The sequence below is a fragment of the Enhydra lutris genome, unplaced genomic scaffold, assembly GCF_002288905.1.
Source record: "Enhydra lutris kenyoni isolate GAN:26980312 unplaced genomic scaffold, ASM228890v2 scaffoldscaffold42, whole genome shotgun sequence".
NCBI classification, from domain to species: domain Eukaryota; kingdom Metazoa; phylum Chordata; class Mammalia; order Carnivora; family Mustelidae; genus Enhydra; species Enhydra lutris.
Window position 1 is genome coordinate 2709674 of NW_019154126.1, and position 21586 is coordinate 2731259.

Sequence of the window (21586 nt, forward strand, 5' to 3'; positions counted from 1 at the left end):
AAGGGTTGTTTTGTTTCCTCCAGATGTACATTTATCAACCAGATTTTTTTTTAAAATGTTTAACCCAAATCTGGTTATGTAAGTTCATTGCCCTAAACTGTGCTGGTTGTGTTTTAATCAGTTTATAAGTTTCCAACATCAATCATGTATTTACCAACTTTCTGGCATTCTCGGAAAGGCGTCAAGCTAAAATATTAGACTTGGCTTAGGGTAGGTTATCAACTTATACACTGTGCTAAAGCTGTGCCTTTGAAATTCTTTGTTTAAAACACGAGATGATTTTTGTAGGCAGTTTCAAGAAAGAAAAAAAAAAAAGCCACCTTTCAGTGATTACTTAGAACTAAGCAAACACCCCCTGCATACTGCCCCTTCCAGGAACTTTACTTCAGGGCTTATCAAGACTTCAGTTGTGCCCACTGTGTGTGGGTTGACTTGGGAAAATGAGGTGATAGCAAAATCGGGGTCTCTGAAAGCCAGCAGCAACGCCATTCTACAACTAGTGACTTCACCCGAGGTCTGTGAGTCATGGTGGCTGATGTTCTCACCCCTGTGACATGGCTGTCCAAATCTGAATTTTATGCCCTCATATTAGCTGAGACTGGGATTTGCACCCCTCCCCCCCCACACACCATTCATTCTGGCATCGAGTCTGTTTCAGTGTTCTGAAGTCATATTGTGGTTTCTTTGACCCAAGACTACAAAAGTGAGACCCTGAAGTAAAGATAAGGTACACATACATTATTTGAGTAACCATTTCCTTTGTGGCCCGTCTGTGTATGCTTTTAGAAGTTTACAAAATGCTTTTTTTTTTTTTTTTTTTTTTTTGTCTGTAACAGTCTCTGTCATTCATTTGTCGATAAACTGTTTGGACAGAGTGAGGAAGTTTGCCTTGTATCTCTTAGTGCTAACAATACACTCCAGTCATGAGCCAGGCTTTACAAAATAAAGCACTTTGATGACTCAAGGTGGATCCTTCGTTCCTCTCTCTCCATTGTGTTTCTCTCTACTGCAAATGAATTCTAAGTACTCGGTACTTAGCTGATCCTTGAAGTAGTAAAAGTGAAATTGAATCTTTTCCCTCTCTAGAGCTTTGCCTTCAACCTGTGACTTATTTTATTAGTAAACAGAAACTTCCCCACCAAAATGGACATACTGCAAGAGGGACAGGCAGAGAAAAGAAATCTCTCCAGTGAATACAATTGTTTCATTTTTAACTTTTACCAACCATAGTTCTTGTGTCAGCATTTTTTGGAACTTTCTTGGGGTTCCGCGGACGGGTGGAAGGCTTTCTGACAGCATTCTCCTGCCGCTGGTGCCAGGTTAGCAAACACAGTCCGTTTGGCTATAGCACTTGTTTTGAAAATGCCTGTGTGTTCTAATGCAACTGAGCTATGAGGAATCATTTGAGCATAATGTGCTTTTCCCCATTTACTTGTGTGCACTTCGGTCCACCAGGAACATCAGATGAACACAGCAGACTGCCCCCAGCTGAACTGTGCCACACAGGAAAACATGAGACGCAGCCACCCCCCCCCCAACATCACCAGCTCCCCCGGTGCCACCCCCTGTGCGCAGTCACCCTGGTCTGACTTGGGATCACGCCGTCCTCTGCCTTCCAGCAGCCCCAAAGATGCAGCCCTTCCAAGGCCCTCTACCACAGGTTCCCTGCAGGTCCTTTTCTAGATAACCTGCCACATTTATTGGGGTATTTATATGGTTCCTGACAACACTGAAAACTGTGCTACTGTTCTTATTAGGTTGCTTTTTTTTTTTTTAATTGTATCAGTGATGAAGTTTTGGGGTACTGTGCCCCTTTGTCCCAGTATTCCCATGAGCTCTGTGGGGTTTATCGTGCACAGAGCAATGACTGAATTTCCTGACCTAAATTCACATTGGTCCCAGAAAATTGGTTATTGCTAATTCACAGAAGGACAAAAGCCGATAGGAAGCATTACTTCTTGATGCCAGCACTTTGGGAATAAGCAACTAAGGGTTAAATGCAAAGGGACTAAGAATTGTGGACAATGAAGTGGTAACGTACGGAATGAAGCAGTGTAGAGGAGAGAAGGCCAAGTGGAAGATGGAATTGAACCCAGGAGTTCTTAACGTCGGTGGACTCTGCAAGTCCCCAGCCACCACTGTACATGGATGTTTAATCAGCACAAAATCAGCGGTCATGGTCTCTACTGCACATAAAAGCTTCTTCCAATTCGCAAAATAACAGCCCCCATCGCTTCCTCCCCATCTTCTTAAACAGCACTTTAGTCAGCTGCAGCCACGTTATCTGGAGCTGTGATGTTAAAAATATAAAAGTTGCTCTCCCTAAAGAGCAGAAACTTGCTGCACCTTGTGGGTTCCCACGCACAGGAGGGACCCGCACAGTGGCACGCACGCTGTCTGCCGGCTCACACACCGAGCAAACCGCTTTCTTTAAACAGTTGGCGTATCAGAGAGAAACTCCAAAGTGGCCCCGAAGACCACAGAAGTGTCCCTGGGAGGGCAGACTTGATAAGCTACACAGAGCGACTACGGAAAGTTCCTTCATACAAGACAGGCTTAAAGAGCACAGCTGGGTACCTTTTCATCTAAACCGAATGCCCTTCAGAAGTTTTAGTCCTCTTTTTGCGATTGGGTGGAAATCCTGCCAAAGGGCAGTCTGTAATTTTCTCTCACTCTTAAACACTTGTGTCTAGTTTAACTTCTTAAGAGAAGGGACCAGAGGTTAGGATTTCTCAGAATCCAGTGTGACAGATCTGTGTCACAGAATCCCACACCTTGTGCCAGAGGGGATGTCAGAGGTAAGGAAAGCCTGGGCTCCAGAAGCCAAGTCACTCGCCCCCGAGGTCAGAGGACAGTTCACAGCAAAGTCAGGGCGGGCACTCTGTGGCAGCTCGAGACGGAGAGTTGGATGCTTGAACGAGGGCCCTCGTACCCTCTGGGGACTCCCAAGATCTCACCACTGCCCTTCCTGGGTGAGCGCTCCTCTCTCCCTGGTCCCTTCCGCTGTGTTTTGAGAGCTCTCACTGGCATGCAGCCTCCTGCATTTTAGAGCAGATGTCCTACACAGTTCATTTTATGAGAGTTGATCTGTATTATTCCAATTCTATCATTCTTACTTAGTCCAACAGCTTTTTATTACTGTCGCTTGATAGGAGTCTCACTTTTTTGATGAATGGTGAGTTTGGAAAACACTGTCTTAAGTGGCTAATCCCACTAAATGAGTCACTGATTTTAAAAAATTTTTGTAACAGCATCTTTCTCTCTCCCTTTCCGTCTCTTACCGCCTCCCTTTTCTATACTTAAAATATACAAACAAGATAGCTTCTTACTGATTAGAGCAGCAACCCACAGCCTGAGGGCCAAGTCTAGCCCACACATGATCTTTGTAAAGTTTTACTGAAACAGTTACACCCATTCACATATTTTCTATTGCTGCTTTCAAGTCACAGTGGCAGACTGAGCTGTGACTGAGACCTGACACCCATTAAGCTTGAAATATTTACTATACAGCCCTTTGCAGAGAAAGTCTGCCGATCCCTGAAACAGAGCCTCATTTTAGTACCACAAAGTAGTTTCTGCAAAACCATAGACTTCAGCTACAACTGCTATATTATCCAGAGATCTTCTCCTCCTGCCTGGAGTTGTTGAGATTTCTTTCATTCTTTTACTAAAGTTGTTGCAACTTCTTGACTGCCCTCAGTCTCTACTGAAGTTATTACTGCCATTTGAGTTTGAGCAAATTGCTATGATCATCCCAAGTTACAGTCATGGCCGCCAGGGGAACGGACTACCTGAGAAATCCATTTACAAAAGGGGCATAACTTCAAGTCATTCGGTCAATCACTTTGTTAAAAGTCCTATAACTTTAAGATACTCCTACACACTTTTAAAAAACCTTTTTTGTTGGTCTCTGATCGTATTAGTTAAGGATTCTGTGGCAAAAATATGTGCTACTTTTACCTAGTTTTATTTACCAAAGATGATAGTACTAAAATATAAGAATCTGTTGGACTGTGTTTACCTAACATTTTTTTCCCCTCAAGCTTCCTGGTAGTCTGGGGGTCAGTAGCTTATTAGCCTGTGGATCTGGTGCCTTAGATGGCCTCAGATATTTTCCTCCAAAGTTCCAGAAGGGAGTTTCTTCCTGCTTTGGTTGTACTTAAACATCTCCAAACCAAGGTTTGACCAGGCAAAATGAGGAAGTTTTCCATTTAAATTCTGAAACTACAACTCATCCTTCCACCGCACTCCACTCCCACTTTATGTCCAGATTGCTAAAGTTGATTTACTTAAAGTTAGCAGGTCTAAGTTTCTAAAAGTAAGTAATCACAGAATGACCAGACCGTGTTCCTGCAGTGAATGCACGTGCAAAGCAGAGAAGCGTCACACTGTCAAGCACAAGGCTCTCAAAATCCAACACTGAATTGAATGTCTAACTGTGAAGCCATACATTTTTTTCTTTTACTGTCTTCCTACGTGGGCTTAGGAATTTAGCTTTTAATTAAACAAAGTGCCTAAATAGAGCCTTGCCTCTTTTTATCAAAAATAAGCAGCACCAAAAATGCCAAAATATACAAATGCACTGTGTGTACTGATCACAGCTCTAGTGGACTGGACAGACTAAGGGACATTTGTGATCTGCCGACTGGACACACATCCACTGTCCCCACATGGGGTGGGGGTAGCATACATGTGCCATGGATGTAGAGATGCTCTTGGCTTTTGGTCCTCTAAATGCTGTTATATAAAAAGGTTTTTAAGTCATCAGTGTGATGAGATTTAATTTTGAAAAATTAAAAAAAGAAAAACATTGACTCAGGGGTCTGTGTTGGGCTAAAGCATTTCCCTTCACATTCTCTCACTTAAATCTCACACACATGGTTTTATTTGTATTATTCTCCTCTCACAGTGAAGAGACTGGGGCTCAGACAGGTTGGTAAACCCTCTGAGGTAGTAAGTCCCGGGGCCAGCTCTTCAGCCATGTCCTCTTGGTGTTCCTTGTACTGCATTAGGTGTTCTTTGTATTGTATCACATCACGAAGTTTCCCAAAATATTAGATGCCCTCGATTTCCTTCCATTTAATGCACGTGGAGTCAAACTGTCACTTTGTACTGCATCTGATTTGGACAGTCATGGTTGGCTTGGTTTCTCCAGAGACCCCATGAAAATCTTTGATCAAATGCTAGTATAGGTGTTGCTAGGAAGGTATTTTGTAGATGGATTCAGGTCTATGATCAGTTTATGTTAACGAAGAAAGAGTATAGATGACCTGAGTGGGCCTGATTCAATAAGGCCTTAAGAGCAGAACTGGGGTTTCCAGAAGAAATCCTACCTATGGACAGCAGCTCAGCTCATGCCTGAGATTTCCAGCCCACCCTTCCCAACAGCCAGCCCTCTGGTTTTTCAACTTAACCTAATAAGCCCTCACAATTATATAAATCAATGCCTTGCAATAAATCACTTAATAAACAGCTTTGACTGGTTGTGTTTTTCTGGCAGGACCCTGACTCATACTGATCTTTCCAGAGCTTTTTCAATAATAAGGGGAAAGGGAATGGTGGAATAAAACTCTCTGAAAATCCACCTCTCCACGAAAGTAATCCAAACACTTGCCGAAACCGTCCTCATCAACTTTTTCGGAGCTCTGGATCTTAGCCAAAAACCTACAGCAATTAGAGGAGCTTTTATTCAAGAAAACAACTGCATCTTGGAAAGAAAGGAGGGTTTCATGTTTTGTCTTTTACTTATCACTGACAGACCCTCCCTTTATAAACACCGAATGAAGTTCTTCAAGCGGAAGTGAAGATGGTGTCAGCGAGACGGGGGAGCAAAGGCCTGGTCCCTCCTTCCCCCAACAAACACACCAGTTCAGCAACAACCCAGAAACAGTGTCTTTCTGAGAAATCTAGAAACGAACTGAAAGGCTCCAGTACCCCAAAGAACACAAAACCAGACTCACTGAAGTCAGTAAAGAGATTCAGGACACCCTCTCACGGGAGTCCCTGCACCCGGCAAAGCACCCCATGATCAGGAAGAGCCCCCCGAGCTCCCTGCTTAGCCCAGGGGAAGGCAGAAGTTGGCTACACATCCAGCACCCCAACTTTTCCAAGAGGTCTCCCCAGAAGACTAGCTTTTATCTTGTCGGTCTTGGAGCTCTGACGGGCCTGGCACAGTTCGCTGCTGAGGGAAAAACAGGACACAGCAGCTTGGGCTGCTCGATGCCATAGACCTTCCCCCTGCCTGGTACAGAGCGAGTGAATGAAAAATCCCTGTCAGTTGTCAGCTGCCTCTACGGAGGAAGAGAGTTGATTTTTATGCCCACCACCCCAATTTCTCCAGGGCTGCCCAAAGAGCTAGTAACGGTCTAACCGGTTTTGAATCTCTATTGGTCGGCACAGGCTCGTTGTCTAGGAGAGAACAGAGACCGTGGTTTGAACTGATAGCTTCCACAGCCCCTACACCCAGGTTCAGCACAGGGCAGGAGACAAAAAATGACAGCCACCTGCTTCGCCCTGAGGACGGAAAGAGTTGGTAGAGGTCCCCACAATCTCTAACCCGGCTGAATGACAAGGGTCTTCTGTACAAAAGCCAGTCCGTGAAGCAGGAGGGGTGCCTGCTTTGTCTAATACGTGGAGACCAACAGAGTCAAGGACGATGAACCATCAGGAAAAGACGTGCCAAACAAAGGAACAAGACTTATATCCAGAATTCATAAAGAATTTTTACAACTCGTCAATCAAAGAAACAAATTCTAAAATGAGGAAAGAATTTGAATGGGCGTTTCCCCAAAGAAGCTCTGCCAATGGAAAGATGCTTAGCACCCTTAGTTATTTGGGAAATGCAGGTGAAGGCCATAAATCACTTCACGTCCACTAGGACAGACAGAATCAAAAAGACAGACAATAGCGAGTATTGGTGAAGATGTCGAGGAACTGGAACGCTCAGAGGGCTGGTGGAAATGTGAATTGGTACAACCACTTTGGAAAGCAGTCTGGCAGTATCTCCACTGGTTAAACACAGGTTACCATAGGACTCGGGAATGACACTCCTAGGTATAAACCCTTCCTTCTGGAACCCTGAGGGGAGACTCCATTCTCCAAAGCCAGCAGTGCATCATCTTCAAATTTCTCTCCCAACTCCGCTTCTGTCATCACATCTCCTTTTTGATTCAGTTACCTAGTGCTCTATTCTGTACCTCTTTTCCAAAGCACCAGAATTTTTATTAATGGATTTCATCTACTGTTTTTCTGTTTTCAATCCCATTAATTTCTGCATTTACCTTTATTATCTTTACTTGCTTGCTTTTTTTTTTTTTCCCCTAGATTTTTGGATTGGGGATCTAATTCATTTATTTTCAATTTTTAATTTTAATTGATAAAAGTGTTTAGGGCTAGGAGTTTTTAAATCACCACTGCTTCTTATATAGACATTTTAACCATGTAACTATATAAAAGTTTCATGAATACAGTCTTGATTTATAGCCTTTTCATTATCATTTTTCAGATTCTGTAATTTTTGTGTATATTTCCCTCATAACCCAAGCGTTTAAAAGAAATTTTTTAAAATTTCCAGGTGGAAGTGCTTTTTTGTTTTTAGTTTTGTTTTTAATTTTAACTTTACTGTACTGCTTTCAGAAACTATTAGTAATATTTCATTTTGATGAAACCTGTCAACGATTTCTTTGCACCCTAATATATGACCCCTTTCCAGGAACATTCACATGGTCTTTAAAAAAAGGTATATTCTCTCTTATCAGGGAGCAGGGTCTGAGCCAAAGGATCCTAAGGCTGAGGGTGCACAATTCACTCTAGTGATGGCCTTGTCTGGGGTCCACAATAACCGCTTGCCCCAGTTTTTCTCTGTTCAAGTTTATATAAACTTCCCCGTGGCCAAGAGTCCCCTCACTGCCGTCACACGCCGAGACCAGACTGTCGACTTCAAATCAATACCAAAGTTTTCACTCCCCTCTTTCGGGTGACCTACCAATTGAATTTCCCCATAGTCTTTAAAATCATAAACCCGGTCAGTCTGCGCGATCTTACCCCCGATGAGCGAACACCAACCACCCGGGAAAACACCGGGGAGCCTGGGATGCTGGGCGGTGCCCCCCGTCGCTCTGGCCCAGCAGCCCGCAACCGGTCCTCGGCGCCATCTTGTGCCGCTGACCCTTGACCCCGCGTGCTTCGGCACATAGGCCCACGACGCAGGCGCACTCTCACTATCTTAATAGGCGTCCTGCCTCTCGTTATGAATACCCAACACACACGGTCTTAGTCTACTTCCCTCGCTCGCTCCTTTCTCTCACTATTTTGAATTATATTTTTCTACTTGTTCAGAATGTGTCATCTTTATATATTATTCTCTTGCCCATAATTCCACCCTTATTTTAGCGTTGGCGCTGTAATTATAGGAAACATTCACCATCAGTCCTCCTGCCAGTACCCCACGTCATGTCATACTGGATAAGGTTCACCCTGTAGTACAAGAGGAGACAAGCGTTCTCACTGAGGAACCTGACAGTAAATATTTTGGGCTCGGTGACAATCTGTCAAAATTACTCAGCCTGCTGTTGTAGAGCAAAAGCAGCCATAGACAATACGTAAATGGATGGATGTGGCTATGTTCCAACAAAATTTTATTTACCAAAAAAGGATGGCCGGTTTGCTGAGCCCTCTGTGTTAGTTAATTTTATATGTCATTTTGACTGGATCACAGGATGGCCAGATCCTTGGCTAAGCACTATTTCTAGGTGTGTCTGTGAGGGTATTTCTGGATGAAGTTACCACTTGAATCAATAGGTTCAGTAAAGCAGTTTGCCTCCCTCCCTCCTCATCCCACCAATGTAGGGGAGTATCATCCAATATGTTGAGGGCCTGATTAAAACAGGAGAAGAAGGAAGAAGAATTCAGCCCTTCCTGCCAGATCACTGGAGTTGGGACATTGATTCCTGCCCCAGGCGCTCCTGGTTCTCAGGCATTTAGACTCATACTGGCTTTCCTGGGTCTCTAGCTTCCAAATAGCAGATCATAACACTTCTCAGTCTCCATAATTGTGTAAACCAATTCCTTACACAAATCTCTTCCTGTATATACCATCCTATTGGTTCTGCCTTTCTGGAAAGGCCTGGATAATACACCTGCTTCTAATAGATTCCTTTGGAAAAGCACCTGTGTATGTATGTAGTCCCTGAGTTCTTGCACACTCAGGACTGTTTCTTAATAGCTTTGATATTCGAAGGGTAGCTTGGCTGAAGAATTTTCCTCTTTATATGTGAAGTCTAATCATTTTATCGGGCCTACAAGGCAGCTTCCAGAGATCCTCTCCTCCTGGTAGTCATGCCTTTGTTTAATCCTGACCCCTCAAGTGCAGGCTGGAACAGTGATTCGCGTCTAACAAATAGAATATGGCAAAAAATGATGAGATGTCACTTCCAAGATTAGGTCACAAAAGACTCTGGCTTCCATCTTCCTCACCCTCTCTCACGCTCTTGGTAGCACCCTCGGATGGAATCCAGCTGTCATGTCACGAGCAGAGGCCCACTTAGCAAGGAGCTGATTATCACTTCCCAACAGCCAACGAGGACCTTCCCTCCACCTGCCAGAAACCATGTAGGTTCTCCCTCAACTGAGCCTTCAGGTGAGACCCAGGGCTGAGAACTTGCCTGCAGTTTCACAAGAGACCTTTAGGCAGAGGCGCTTAGCTAAGCTGCTCCCAGATTCCTGACCCACAGAAACTTTCAGGTAAGAATTGTTTTCCATTTTAAGCCGCTAACAGATAATAGATAACAACATACCAGGATAACTCAAAAGATCATCTCACGCTCATTGTGAAGGTGCCCACTTCCTTAAAAAAAAAAAAAAAAAAAAAAAAAAAACTGTGGTAAAATACACATAACATAAACTTTCCTATCTTAACCAATTTTAAGTGTCCAGAGTTCAAGGGTGTTAAGTACACGTGCGTTGTTGTGCCATGGGGATCTTTCCCCCTGCAAAACTGAAACACTGTACTATAAAACAACTCCCCCAGCCCACCTCTCCCAACGCCTGGCAACCACCATTTCACTTTTCCTTTCTGTGAACTTGACTCCTCTGGGTTTTTCATGTAAGTGGAACCATAAAATATTCGTCCTTTTATAACTGGCTTATCTCACTTAGCATAATGTCCTCAAGGTTCCTATTGTAGCGTGGGTCAGAATGTCCTTCCTTTTTAAGCCTGAATAATACTCCCATTACACAGCCACCCCACATTTGTTTATGCATTTACCTATCTACAGACACTTGAATGGATTCCACCTTCTGGCTGTTGTAACTATTACAATAGTTTTATGTGGATGTGGTCTTGTCTGTGGTATTTTCATTCGTTTGCACAATAGTGTGGGGGGGAAGCATGGATATGTTTTTTGTTTCTGCAGGATCCCTAATTTTTTCCCCTTCTTTCCTTCTTTTCCTTCACTGCCGTATCTCTAGAGGTTTTTCCCCTTCCCCATAATAGCTGAGTCTCCCCCAGAAGCAATGCTTCTCCCAAGTGCTTCTGCTCTGCTCACTTTCAAACTCTTTTCCTTTCGCCATGCTATGAGTTATCAATGCATGACTTGCATTTCAGTATTGGGCTTTCTTTTCCTAGGGGTGACGTTTTTATTGTCTCTGTACCCCTCTACTCTTTATTGAGTCTCTTTAGCTTCCTCTCCCCTGTTTTCCACACCCACTAGCATGTGTGGTGAGCAGGGGACAGTTGAATTCTTACTTGTTTTAGTTTTAGAGGTAGTTTGAGTGCCCTGGTATTCTGTCTCCTAGTACTGCGGAAGGTGTGGAGCATGGCTTTATTTGCTCTCCTTGTTGGATTTATGGATATTTGCAGAGGGGGAAAGGGAAGATTCAGAATTAGGTAGCCACCATTGACTTCCAAACCTAAAAGTTCCAACTGAGCTTTAAATGTTAGCATTCCCTTGGGTTTGGACCTGGGTTCTCTGCTCACTGTATGTAACTGTTTCTAGTCAGTCTCAAATATTTTCATGACTCCAGTTATCAATGATACATCATAAGCCATACATCTGTACCTCCTACTCATATCTCTCCTTTGAGATCCAAAACTTCAACCAATTCATCTTCTACAATTAGAAGTTTCAAAGGCCCTTAAGCCACAGACCCTGTAAATAGCAAACTAAATTCATACTCTTCTCTCCCCCCAAACCTAGGCCTCCTCCAGTTTTTCTATCTTACTCCCATCCATTTAGGTGTATAAGCCAAAATCTGGGGAGTCATTTTCCCCACCCTCCACTCTACCACCTCTCCCCCATATCCAATAATATCACATCCTCCTAATTCTCTCTCCCAAGTATCCCTCAAATTCATCCATTTTCCTTGTCTACCACCTTGTTTAAGCTTCCAGAGTCCAGGGGCTCCTGGGTGCCTCAGTGGTTAAGTGGTTGCCTTTAGCTCAGCTCATGATCCTGAAGCCCCAGGATCGAGGCCCACATCAGGCTCCCTGCTCAGCTCCCTGCTCAGCGGGGAATCTTCTTCTCCCTCTTCCTCTGCCCCTCACCCTGCTCGTGTTCTTTTTCTCTCAAATAAATAAAATTAAAAAAAAAAAAAAAAGAAGAAGCTTGCTTTTTCTCAGCACGTTTGTCGCCAGAACACAGGTGTCATGACAACCACCGCTCAGCCTAAAACAAAATGGGAAAAGACTCACATCAACATCGTCATCATCAGACACGTAGATTCGGGCAAGTCTACCACTGCAGGTCATCTGATCTACAAATGTGGTGGGATCAACAAAAGAACTCTCAAAAAATTTGAGAGGGAGGCTGCTGAGATGGGAAAAGACTACTTCAAGTATGCTTGGGTCTTGGATAAACTGAAAGCTGAACATGAACATGATATCACCATTGATCTCTCCCTGTGAAATTCAAGACCACCAAGTATTATGTGACCATTATTGATGTCCCAGGACACAGACTTTATCGAAAACATGATTACAGGCACATCTGAAAATAGAGCTACCCTACAACCCAGCAATTGCACAACTGAGTATTTACCCTAAAGATACAAATGTAGTTACCAAAAGGGGCATGTGCACCCCAATGTTTATAGCAGCAATGTCCACAATAGCCAAACTATGGAAAGAGCCTAGATGTCCATCAACAGATGAATGGATTAAGAAGATGTGGTATATATACACAATGGAATACTATGCAGCCATCAAAAGAAATGAAATCTTGCCATTTGCAATGACGTGGATGGGACTAGAGGGTATTATGATAAGGGAAGTAAGTCAATGAGAGAAAGAATTATCATATGATCTCACTGACATGAGGAATTTGAGAGGCAGGGCAGGGGATCGTGCAGGAAGGGAAGGAAAATGAAACAAGAGGAGACTGGGGAGGAAGACAAACCATAAGAGACTCTTAATCTCAGGAACAAACTGAGGGTTGCTGGAGAGGAGCGGGGTGGGAGAGTGGGGATAGGGTGGCCGGGTGATGGACATTGGGGAGGATATGTGCTATGGTGAGTGCTGTGAATTGTATAACCCTGATGATTCACAGACCTGTACCCCTGAAACAAATAATACATTATATGTTAATATAAATAAAATAAAATGTAAATTTGGAAACTATTTAAAAAAAAAAAAGCTTTTAGAGTCCATTCAGTTAATCAAATGAAAAACCTGGGAACTACCATTACTCATTTCTTTCCCTCACTACCACAGTCAACCCATTAGCAGATCCTGCTCGCTCTTCTTTCAAAGTATCCCATCCATCAGCTTCCCCCTATTTCCACGCCTACCATTCCGGTCCAGACCCACTGTCATCTCTCACTGAGTGCCCACTTGCTACAAGGGATATTTTCCTCTCCCCAAAAGGTAACTCAAAACATGTCACTTGTTACTCACATATAAGAAACCCATCAATGGCTTCTCATTGTACTCAGAATATCCATACTGCTCACGCGGCCTGCCAGGCTTTAGCTCATCTTGCCCCTCACTTGTTTCCTCGATCTCATCTAATCTCTTGGTTCCTCCCTGTGTTCCAACTATACCTGATTTGTTTCTGTTTCCCAAATAAGTCCTGTTCTCCCCAACTTCAGTGCCTTTGTGCTTACACTTCCCATATCCTGCAAGGTCCTTCTCTGACTTGTTCCTTCTCATACTGAAAATCCTATGAAATGGAGGTTCTTCCATAATTCCCTCTTCATCATGATACTCCATTCATTGGCGTTAGAATCCATCTTACAGTCTGTCATTTTTTCACGTGTTGGCTTGCTGTCTGTTCTCTGCTATAAGGCAAAAACACAGGTGCCTTGGGTGCCCACAGAAAGACAATTAGGCCATCCCTTGAGGAGACAGAAAGCTACCAAGAGTAAGTGGTTCTATCTAATTTGAAATCCAAAGCATCGTGTGCCAGGAGAGGAGGTGGGATGGTGAGTGAGAGAGGACTGTTCTGACTGAGTGAACAGTAGACAGAGAGAACTGAGACAATATGGCACTTTCAAATGGTTTTACGCCACTAGGGATAGAATTAGAGGCCGGGAGTAGACAGGAGGATGAACAGAATGAGTGGCATATTCTGTACATAGATATATGAAAATGGCGGTAGATAGAACTTATTCCTTTGACACCCGATCCCTCTGATAGGAATTTGTCCTACAAATACTCAAATATGTATGGAACAATAATATTGGCACATTCACTGAAGCCCTCGTTGTACTGGCAAAAATGGAAAACAACTTAAATATCCAGTAGACGTTTATCTAAAAAAGAGAAAACCATGTAGCTCTTGTAAAGAATGTGGATACTCTAAATGTGCTGATTCTGGAATGATCTGTCCAAGATAAACTGACAAATGAACAAAACAGAACAAAACATGGCACCCAACAGTACATCGAGGTGTACAGAAGACAATCCCAGTTGTTCTAAATAACTATATGTGCACATAGCTACACAGAGAATCTCTGGGACAAGACACATGAAACCAGCTTCGGTGGCTGCCCCTGGAAGTAAGGGGAAATACAGGACTTCAAGACAGATGGGAGACATACTTGCTCTACATAATATACCCTTTTGTACCCTTTGCAAATACAGAATACAAATGAAATCAGAACTCTTTAAAAGAGTGCTGGTATTGAAATTAAAGGAAAGGCTTTTGACACTCAGAATTTTCTTGGAAATAAAGGAGCAGAAATAGGTAGGGGAGCTGGGAAGTGACTCGAGTGGCCACTTCTACCTACATTCACTACAATCTCCCCTGAGTGGGGCATAAACAACTTGTTCTTAGACTGGTTAAAGGTTTGTTAAAACCTCGTCTGGAGTCGGGAAAGTGGGCAGGTGTCTGTGCTCCAAAGGGCACTCACAGAAAACAGTGGGATCAGATACATCCCCAAAGCCATCCAAGCACCTGGGTCTTTCTCCTTTCTTATGGTGTCTATGCCCCTAGATATTACTACCCAAGTATTAAGCAGCAGGGGAATGCATGGCAGCTTTTAAAGCCTTTGTATTTATAGAGAAAGTTGTGGGGTCACCTTGAGCTAAATCCCCAGCTCCCCGCTCTCAACTTGCTTGTGCAGACTGTGTTTGGTAACGGCTCGTGCTGGTTGGCTGGGCCTTCTCATGGCTGAACCGAAATCACAGGGGTCAGTGATGGGACCAGATGCACCCTCACCTTCTCGTTATACTGTGAGCGAATGTTGATTCAGCATTTATAACTTTACTTGTAAAAAATAGGATGTTGAATTCCCCCACACACACCCCCGTTTTCTCATTTTTATTTCCTCACTCATTTTCATTTATTTATTATTTCCCAGCCAGAATTCTCACAGGGACAAAAACAATTGAAATATGTGAATCACATGTCAACAGCAGCCCTATGTTTGCACAGGAAGCAACCACAACAATGAGCAAAGGAAGGGAGAGGGCTGTGTGGGCAGGCTGTGTCGGGCTGTTAAGTGTAGGTGTCCCAGATGCTTGTGAGACCAGCCCCGAGACCGAGAAAATGCTGCCACAAAACAAGATCCTTAGATACATGGGCCTCTAGGATTTGACTGTACAGAAGTTACATCGCAATCTCTCATGTAACAGCATGTACTGAAGTCCTAGTGTGTGTTAAGTTTTGTGTGAACCACTGAGGATGTGAAAGTCAGTCAACTAAAGGAACTTATGGGCGAGCATGGATGGTAACTTGACATTGGGGGGCACTGGGGACTAGGGGCCCCTCCCTTGCAGACCATAGCTCTACGGGCCTGGGCCCCTGTTCTCTACTTACACCAACCTTCTAATTACAATTTTCTCCCAGACAGAAGATGTGACCGACACTCATCTCCAGTGAGAGAAAATGGCTTTACAGTAACTGGTAGACACACAACTCTGAGAGGTTTTTACTGGGACCAGAATGTTTTCTAAAGCTGTCTTAACAACATATTAGAGATATTTTTCTTCTCCTTTACCCTGTCTCATTACCATCTAGTTTCTCAACATCTTCCAGAAACCTCCCTCTGGCTGGTGGCTTCCATCCTGAATTTTCTCTACAAGTAAAATGTGTGTAGGCCCTCTGTTGAAGTATTCTTTAGCGGATCTTTGATGCAACACGGGGGGTAAAAAAAAAAAAAAAGAAAAGAAAACTTTACTGGACAAGGAATTCGGGAAAACATGTTGATAAGCATGCTGTCTTGGGGCAGAAAGAGGACTGAGGTTAAGGGAGAGTAATTCCCATTTTCTTGGATGTCGTGAATAAGTGATCCTTAGCTGTTTTACTACATTACAAAAATAATAATGAAAACTTCCTGAATATTTCTGTAGAGTGATGAAAAAGTTTAAAAAGCATAAGGAAAAAAAGTCCACCAATCCCATTAAGTTGTAAATGTAGTCCAAGTCGCATAGAGAAACCATGACACAAATTCCAAAACCTCAGGTTTTTTCCGCTTGTGGCTTAAAACAGCCGATTCTTCTCACTTCCAGAGGGTCCCTTTCTGGAGGCCCCAGCAGCCCACTGAGAAGCCCACTTAGCAAAGGTCAAACCCATCAACAAAGGTCATTGCCGGTGTCCCCTCTCGCGCCCCACCCCTACAAATTTCTCTTGTCAAAATTTCAGGCAAAGATTAAATAATAACATGCTTCGTAATAAAAGAACAAAAATGTAGGCAAAATACATTCCCATTTATCAAGAATCAAATTCATCTGAAAACAAGAGCTCACAGAATGCTTTTGCTGAGCCGCACGATGATAAATGCTGTGCAGGCAGGAGGACATCCTCGAGGGCTTTAGGACTCACCGAAGAATCCCATCAGTCATGGTGGGGTTAGTCCATGCGGTGTGAGTGTCATTAAGGCTTTTGAACATTTTTTTTAAATTAAGTGGTTCATTTAGGGCATATCAATCAACTTAATCAGGAGTCCCCATTTCCCAATCATTTGGGGGTGTGGGTAGGTTCTACAGGAAAAAGCACTGGCTGACTTTTGGGAACACAAAAGCTTTCACTCGGTCCCATCCAGTCATCCACCCAGACGACAGAGCTTCACGGACACCTGTGTTTTGTGCTGGGGGCTCTGCGGTGCTTGCCAGCCTTTTCCGTCTTCACCCAGCACCTCCTCCGCCCCAACTGTCCTCTCTTCCTCCTCTGCTTCTAAGCAATTTCTCATCTAGTCATTTGTGACAGAAACAGGGGACATAAAGACATGCCCTGTTTCCCCCAAACTTCTCAGAGGTACGCAAAAAGGTACTATTAAACGCTCGGGGCTGAGATATTTCCACAGATGCACAACTTCCCAGGAGAAATAGCAGGGGCTTTAATGAAACAAAGTATTCACTTGTGCCCTGTTTCTAAAAAGTCGTGTTTTTGCGGTGATTTCATGCTGGGCACCAAGGGCAGACATCACCTCATTCGATGGTCACGTGGGTTTCCCGCATTCGCCCTCTGGTACCTGCTCCCCAGCCCGTGGCTAAAAGCCTCTCCCAGACCGAGCCTGCTGGGATGCTACCATGCCTGTCAAGCACTTTTTCAAAAACAAGACTTCCCAGAGAATCTCACTTTCCCTTCAGAGTTCCTCAAATTCGGAAGAAGAATTCATTACGCATGAAATCTGAAATAATAGGATTACCTTCTCAGCAATTAAATACTTAACCATTCTAACCCCACAGATGAGAACCCCAGCCAAACGCCTTTCACATAGAACAATACTTCAACAAGGCGATGTCAACTTCTTTTGGCAAAGACACACTTTCTCAGAGTTTGAAAACGGCTCTTCGTTTGCAAACACGAAGTGTACCTGCAGAAATGTTTGTGTGGTTGCAAACTTCGTCTCAACTTTTTTTTTTTTTTTTCAAATCAACGAAAAGTGTCCAGAGTTCCTCTAACAGCAGTGGGTGCTTTCTTCCTTTAAGTGATACCACGATTTTTCCTTTGAAACCCCGCGCCTCGCTGAAAAATGTCTCCACATTCATCTCCGCTCGCTTTGTCCAGGACGGCAAGGTGCCTGTCGGCACACGCTGGCTTTGCTTTGTGTGTCCGAGCCACTTTTTCTCCCCCAGCTCTTAACACGTGTTGACTTCGAGACCCTGGTCAAGTTATTTCGAGGCATTTGAAAAATGTTAAGTGTTATCACAGGGCAAATAAATAACCAAGACGAGTATGGGAAGAGCGAGTAACATTATAGCAGAACTCCTGGCCCCTGAGGAAGGGCTGGTTTGGGTTGGGGGTGGGGGGCGGTCGCTGGAGGGAGCAGTTTGTTTGGCGAGGCCTTACCTCTCTTCCAGAAATGTCACCTTCTGTGTGTTTTCTGTATTTGGCTGCCAGGGGACTGTTTTGCCAATAAACAATAACTCTTAACTCCATTTAACAGTGATTTTTACTGGCATGCATGTCTCTGAATCTGACCTGAATCAGCCCATGGCCCTGGGGCTTAGAATAATCTGAAGAGGTCCTAGATGGGGACCTCATAGGTCTTGATATTATTTAAGCCGTCTCTTCTGACTTTTACATGAATGTAAGGCTCGTAACACTCCTGGAAAGGTGGTTTCCTCTGATTTCCAAAGACAGCAAATGAGGCACGCGAGGCTGAAAGGTTTCTCCAGCATCACGCAAGGCTCCTTTGGCTCCGGCAAGAGTTTGGTTTTGACGTGTCTAATTCCTAGTTTTCAAATCTTGCTAGCAGAACACGCTCCCTCCCTTTAGGCCAATAAGTCATATTAACCCAGGAATTGATGTTGCTATTCCAATCTAATCATAAAGGTCACTTTCAGTAATGGGAAAAGGACACATTTGCATATATCGCTCGAAGTCCATTGTCCTGTGAACACTGCCGCCAGTTAAACAAAGGCTTCCTCACACAGGGGAATCACGGGGGACTTCAGAATCTTATCTATCTTGATGGTCCTGAATATACAGCCCATGTCACAGTATAAAAATATGACTGTCAGCTCAGGACAGGTTTGGTTACTATAAAGGCCACAGGAAGGGTGTATGGGTGTGTGTTTCATCAAAGCCATTACTAGACAAAATCATTTTCTCCCCCTATGACCCTCTCTGTAATTCCTCATTTTAGAAGCAGGAGGGGAAACAGGACGGCTTGTGTTGGCATAGTGTGTGTACAAAGTGCAAATGTACCTATTGATTATTGTGAACCATGGGTTTGGTTTGGTTTTTGAGCAGCTTCTCCTTGTTGACAGAAAACAACGGACAGATGAGAAGATCAATGTCCCTGAAAAACATCACCAACTTCTGTCTCTATCCTGCTTTAGCTGTAATGAACCGACGCATTCCGTCCCTAACCAGAAGCACGGGCCGGACACCAGGGCCTTCATCCCGCCTTCAGGCGAGCCTCGCTCCGCATCTGACCTGATGTGTGTCCCCTGCCAGTTTCCAGGCTGTGCCTTCCAACCTTCGAATTCGGGAAAGAACTGGATTGGCTGCTGGCATCGGAAACTTCTCTTCATGAATGCTTTTTACATAGTTTTGGCAGGCACATATAATACCAGCGGGGAGAGAAATCCCACTGGCAAGAGAAAATAAAACCCGTAACGTAACTGTAATGGCCCTGGGTGGCATTTTACATGTTATGCTAGCTCAAGATTTATGTTAAAATCAACCTTGCAAAGAGGTTTTTAAAAAGTCTATCAAGCTGCCAAAATTCAAACAGCTCTTTCTTTTCTCTCCAATGACAGTAGGTTTAACAACCGAAACGGCTGGTGCAAACTGCCATTTCCCCGCAGTCTGAGACCTTGCGGACCCCAGGTCTAATGTCACCAAGCGATTTTCATTTCCTTTACAAACGACTGACTCCTTCCTGTTCTCTCTCCTCACGTCTCCTTACTTCTTTCTGATTCTCGAGTCTCTGTCCAAACTTGGGAGGGACCCAAGGGAAAGGATACTAATTAGTCCAAGGTCATTGAAAGGAACATTTTCATTTGGAAACCGCATTTGGAAAGGCTCTCGCCTCACCCCGGAGCCCTCCCCTCAGACCTCTGTGCCAGGCCTGAGCGTGCTGGTGTTCACACTCACACCACTAACGCCTGGGGCTCCCTCCCCAGCCCGGGAGTTGTCACTGCCCCCGCACGCGCCCCCTCCCCAGATCAGCACACCACGGCCAGGCCCCTCTGCCCAAGGAGGGGGTGCCGGGGCCCTTCAGGGCGGCTGCCCGCACCCTTACCTCCGCCATCCGGGACTGTTCCACTCCGGGAAGAGCAAACACCTCTCCGTATGCACACCTCGGCAGGATTCAGACCCCCTCAGCTGGCTAATTCATTTTACCTGGGAACTTACGCGATCTCAATTGCTGTCTCTGACAAAGGCTGAAGAAAAACGACTCCCCGCACGGGAAGCTCCTTCATCTGGCTTAGCTTCTACTGAAGTGGAAGGGGGACGGTGCTCTAATAAGAAGCTGGTCTAACAACAAACCGGGAATTTTTTTTTTTTTTAATGTATTCATAATGGAGAGGCCACCTGCTTCCGAGGAGGAGCTGAGGCTGCAGAACAAGGCAGGCAAATAATGAGTTTTCATGCTGACGCGGTGTCTCAAATGCCCAGTGAGTGACCCAGGGCTACCGGCTACAGGGGCACAATGCACAAGGGCAGGACTCAATAATCACCTTCCGGGAGGAAGGAGGTGGCCCAGCTGTTCTCCATTCTGCCTGAGGACGGAAGGGAAAGAAAGAAACCGAGGGACTAATGTGGAGAAGACAGACTTGCCAGGAACGCGGGTCCGGGACCGAGGCTGCACCACCTTGCCTGGGGCTCACCCGTCCTCATCACAGGGATCAGAGAGTCCCTGCCAGATGCAGGCTTCTATGCAGGAACTCCAAATCCCTGCATGGACTAGGCATCCTCGCAAGTTTATTTGAATTTATGGCCTTTGGCATTTGCTCCAACAGTTTAGATCCAAAAGGCGGTGGTGATGTCCATCAGAGGAAGAGAACACAGCGCAGCCCTCACGCACGCCCGCTGCCTGCCGTTCCCTGTGGTCCGAGCAGGCAGGGCCGCCCTCGTGGCCGTAAGGGCACAGGGTCTTCACAGAATATTCTACACATGGGACCCTCGAGTGGGAACTCCCTAGTGCAACACGTGAGGCTGGTTATCCCTTGAGAATACGGCAGTTTTGGAGAGGAAGCCTGTGCCCTCTGAGGACAGATGAAAAATTCGACGGTGCGGAGGTCACCATCTCTCCTCTCAGCAGGAATGACCTCCGTCCCAGGCCAGGTAGTTAGGCCCAGGGGCTCCCACCTCTTGTGCCAAGGTGTCTGTGAGCTACTGAGCAGAACTTCGCACAGGTCCTATCCCCAGGGACCCCACGAAGCGTCTCGGGTGGCCATACTCCTACTTCTACAAGATGCCCACTGGGAGTCACATGTCCAGATGGCCAGCAAACTCCAAATCACTGTGCCAGTGTCAATTTGTCTTGTTGGATGGATAACTAGCGTGACCAAATAAAACCAGCCTTGTTACATCCACTGGTGATGGGGCCAGGACAGAAAGAAAGGCATCCAATCCAGAAGACTGTACATCCTTAGAAATAAACTTAGGAATGTCATGAGGAAACAGACTTGAGGGCACCAGGTCAGCTGCTAAAGGGATGAAAGGTTTCTGGGAGATCTAGCAGACCAGAAAATGAGTGCTGGTTGGTACAAATGTTGAAGGTGGCTCAGGCCCCCTGCCCTTTCCCTCATACAGTTATCAGAATCTTCCTCTAAGACACTGACCTCCTCCCTTTACTACCCTGTTACAAACAAGTAAAGTCTATTTCCACCCTCCCTCTAGCCTCCTGCATGTAAAATTCAGTCCCTTTGACCCCTCTCCCTGCCTTCTAGAACTTCCCCCAACTGCTCGTGGATCCTTCCGATTACATGTGCTGCAGTTCTCAAAGGAACCCTCTGTTCTAACCATGCTCTAGCCAGGGCCTAACTACCTTAATAGGCGCAACTTAGGTCCGCGTTTCAGTTTTGTGAGCAGGAATTCTGGGACCAGAAAGGACTCTCCCTTGTTTCTCCACCCATCCAGTTATACCCGTTCTTCACAGCTCTGCCTATGGTTCCACACACATCTCCCCCTTCCCTGCCATGGTGCCCTCAAAACCTAACCAAAGTACCTACACATGGTTAGTACTCGGT